This window comes from Triticum dicoccoides, chromosome 6A (assembly GCF_002162155.2).
Source record: "Triticum dicoccoides isolate Atlit2015 ecotype Zavitan chromosome 6A, WEW_v2.0, whole genome shotgun sequence".
Lineage (NCBI taxonomy): Eukaryota > Viridiplantae > Streptophyta > Magnoliopsida > Poales > Poaceae > Triticum > Triticum dicoccoides.
The window spans coordinates 151,943,816-151,948,534 of NC_041390.1; positions in this window are offsets into that span (position 1 = coordinate 151,943,816).

Genomic DNA, 4,719 nt, shown 5'->3' on the forward strand with positions numbered 1-4,719 from the left:
CCTCTAAGTCATGCCTCGACACGTGGGAGATATAGTCGCATCGAGGGTGTTACAAGAGGCGCGCACGTGTCGCAGTAGAGGCGCGCACGTAGCATGTACACGTACGTACAGCGGTCAGGGTGCAAGAAAGTAAATACGGCCACGTATGTACATACGGGCGGGGTCTCAAATGCCTACTCGCGCGTACGTATGGCCATGGCTCGTGTATATGGCTGGGTCGGAACGGAGAAGCAGCGTCGTCGTCGTGTTCATGGGGAGCCAACCGGCTGGGTCGGAATGGAATGCGTCGTCGTGTTCATCAGGAGGGCTTGGACGGAATAGCCGATGGAAACGAGGCCTGGCGTACTGCAGAATGGAGGAAACAGCCTTTTGTTCGACCGGCCATGTTCGAAACGAGATCCTGTTCATCGGGAGGGGTCTGGCGTACCGCAAAACGTAGGAAACGGACCTCCTACGGTCAAAACGGGGGTTCTGTTGATCGGGAGGGGTGTGACGTACCGCAAAACGGAGGAAACGGACTTGTGTTGGAGCGCTATGGTCGAAACGGGGGGCCTGTTCATCGGGAGGGGTGTGGCGTACCGCAAAATGGGACTCCACGGGATATTGTTCATCTCCACCGTCGACCCCCTCCAGCCTCCACGGGCTACTGTTCATCCACCGTCGACCTCCTCCAACCTCCACCAGCGACTGTTCATCCACGGGCTCCTGTTCATCCAGCCTCCAATGCGCGCTACTCCACCGGCTACTGTTCAACTAGCCCTCTCCACGGGCTCCTGTTTAACCACCCCTCCACGGGCTACTGTTCATCCAGCTTTCCACCGTCTACTGTCCATCCTGCCCTCCATGGGATGGTCCTGTTCATCCTGCCCTCCATGGGGTCCTGTTCATCCAGTCCCAGCCGGCTCGATCGATCGGGTCATGTTCATCCAGAGGCAACACCACGGGGTCCTGTTCATCCACCCCCACCGGGAACTGTTCATCCACCCCCTGCCCCTCCCGCGCACAACGCTCACTGTTCATCCAGAGGCAGCATCGATCGGCTTCAGTTAGCAGCAGTAGTGAAGGAATCTCTCGATCGGGTTCAGTTAACAGCCATCGATCGATCGCTCGGGTTCAGTAACGCGTAGCCTGCAATGCAATCGCTCGGGTTCAGTTAGAGCCCAACGCCTCGCACCCACGCGCGTGCGTGTACGAGAGAAACGCACATCGCTCGGCCCCGACCACCCACCATAATCGGAAACACCCCGATATTTTCCTCGCCGTCGCTTCTACCACTGTTTTTTCCATCATGAACGGCCCAAAGAATGTCATGCAACTGCGTCTCCGGCCCGCCCAGGACGAAAAGCCCATTTCTGTCATGATTTTTTATCATAAAAGTAGGACCCCACCACATCTATGATGATACCGGGTTTTGTCAAAATTATCGTCATAGAAGTGTCATAAGTATGACAGAAAAAAATCCGTTCAGCCCAAAATGTCATGGATGTGTCTTTTTTTGTAGTGTTCGGCCACCGTCTCCTTGTATGCAATCCAAACATTGCTCGGAGTTCACATGCATTGTCTTGCAACGGATGTGCATTACAAACCCCACATTATGCCATCCCTCCAACTCAGCAATTTCACTTGGATCCATCCAATTCAAATCTTTCCTCACTTGCTCCAAGACCTCCTCATAGCTAGGACTACTCTCAAACACCATGTCAACCTCATCCGTGTCCGGCTCAATATTGCCTTTCAAAAAGGCGTCCTTGCCCACATGATGAACATAAACACATGTTCTTCCCATCCCTAAATTAATTAAAACAACACAATGTAAAATATATTCCGTAAGTAATCATCCGAAGATTAACACAAAATCGAAAGCCCTAACATAGATATCAAACAATAACCCTAATCCCAACTTAACAAGCACCGTAAGCCTAACCCTAACATACTAACAACCCTAAGCCAACATAATAAGAACCGTAACCCTAACCCTAACATACTAAGAATCCTAAATCTAGCAAAATGCCAAACAATCATCTCATATTTCCATAAAAATTTCAAAATCCATGAAGAACTAGGATTTGCCTAACCCTAGCAAGAATTGAGTAAATGTGAGCAACTTTTTAGATGAAAACGAGGGGATCGCAGGAGATTACCTTGAGGGAGGGATTGGGGTCCAAATCCATGGACAAAACCTTCAGATTCCAAGGATTTGGGGAAGGAATTGAGAGGGGGGAAGAGGGGAAATCGAGGGGGGGAGCAAATATGTTGTAGGGGTTGGCTGGGTGTGTGGGGGGTGGCCAGGGGGCACAGCTGGCTATGTAAGTTAATGTGCAGCGCCTAACGGGCAGGAGCTGCACTTCACAAGTATGGCACCTTACGCATAGGCGCTACACTTGGCAAGTGTGGCGCATGTCGGCTAGGCGCTGCACGACCGGGGGTGGGGCCGCGCCTGGCCCCAGGGTGCCACGCCTGCCAGGCGTGCAACGGATGTCAATAAGTCCCTGCTTTGTAGAGTGCACCGTCTTACTATCGGGCGCTGCACAAAAGGGTCAGCTGAGTGAATTAGTTTCGCCAATGGTTCAGTTTGTTAAATACTTTGACCCTAAGGTCAATTTGTCCATTTTGCCCCTTGCAAGCCATGTTTATCAACAAATATCTACACCGGTACAATTTATCTTAGCTTCTGCTCCAAACATTCCACGTGGAACGCCTCACAACACATATACTGCTATTATTTATAGTATGAAACTGAAGAAATCATGTGTTCAACTCCAGTATTCTCTTGTCTATGAGCTGAGTTGTCATCTAAAAATGGCGGCCTTCATCTTCCCCCAATTGCACCACCATCCATTTATCCATGTAGGCCCTAATCATGCATGACTCGCACATGTGGCATTGAAGGAAATAAATATTCCAGATGGAAATTTCTCTTGTTTGTTCTGAAAAATGAGTGATGCAACGCAAACAACAGCTCCTGAACATGCTAGATGGACAAGAAGTCTCTGTCAGCAGCTGGATTTTGGACGCCAATAATTCTATCAGAGCAGCAAACCAGATTCAAAATAGCTCGGGTTTATGTCGCTGAAAATATGATGAAAGTCACAGTACCTATTTTCCTCCGGAATTTTTTTTTCACTACAGGAAAATGAACCAAGCAAGCCTGAAAAGGCTAAAACTCAAAGGGGAACTGAAAGTGGATAAAAGAAACGAAGTTCCAAAACTATTCAATTTCTGGACAACAAAATTACGTTTTATACTGTAAATATGTACAAGAAATTATTTGAATCGGCTCTTAAATCAGAAATCTACAGTTGGCTGTTTCATTTTTCAATCTTGACATAAGGTTGCCACTATGATGGTCATATCTAACGCCGCCTTGTTCGATGCTGACGAATGTGGCTTGGAGAGAGACCATCCCTCTCCTCGTCATCGGTCACCCCTCGGCATAGCTGGGGGCTTCATCGGCGGACGAATTTCCATTTGCACTGTCGATTGGAATAGTAGCTTCTTTAGAAATTTATCAATGGCACTGGCAAGTCAATCGTTGGCCTGCTGCTCAATACTGAAGAAATCCACAGAGAAGGTAAAACAAATCTTCTATTAATAGTAGTAATAATAACGATATTAATATTGTTTATGCTAATAATTCAGACACCAATTACATCAAGAATATGTACTGTAGGCCCTAATCATGCATAACTCACACTGTCACACATGTGGCATTAGAGGAAATAAATACTCCAGCTGGAAATTTCTCTTCTTTGTTCTGAAAAATGAGCGACGCAATACAAGCAACAGCTCCTGAACATGCTGGATGGACAAGAAATCTCTGTTAGCAGCTGGAATTCGGACACCAATAAGTCTATCAGAGCAACAAACCAGATTCAAAATCGCTCAGGTTTATGTCGCTGAAAATACGATGGAAGTCATGCCTATTTTCTCTAGAGTTTATTTTTTTCACAACATGGGACAATGAACCAAGCAAGCCTCAAGGAGCTCAAACTCAAGAGGAACTGAAAGTGGATAAAAGGAACTAGCTTCCAAAACTGTTCAATTTCTGGACAACAAAAGTGCCATACTATTACAACAACTTCGGCTTTTAACTGTACCACCAGGACTTCCAGCACCAAGTGCTAAATATGTACAACAGATTATTAGCTCTTATCTCAGAAATCTACAGTTGGCTGTTTTATTTTTCAATCTTGATATAAGGTTCTAACACCGCCTTGTTCAATGCTGATGAATGTGCCTTGGGAGGTAGACCATCCCTCTCCTCGGCATCGGTCGCTCCTCGGCGGAGTAGGGGGCTTCATCAGAGAACGAATTTCCATTTGCATTGTCGATTGGAATTGTAGCCTTCTTCAGAAATTTATCAAGGGCGCGTCTAGCCGGCGGCCGGCGGCTCGTTAGTGCTCGCGAGCGGCCGGCTAAAAAAAGGTAAGCGCCTGTCGCCTGGTCCAGAAAAAGGCAGCACGTCTAGTCCCTGTCATATGTAGTCTCTCCTCACGTGATGGATACCTGCATGCCACTGTATTAATGTTCCTCATGTCCGCCCTTTGTGCATTATTTTTTGGTTTTCAAAATTATAAAAGACATATCTTCTAAATCACATGTCGAAATTCAGATCCGTTTTTACCATTAAAACCCTCGCGACGTGCTCTTCAATAGTAGATCTCGCATGGGGATGTTTCGACGAACTAGTCTTCCTGCCAACTAAACATCAATGTGTGT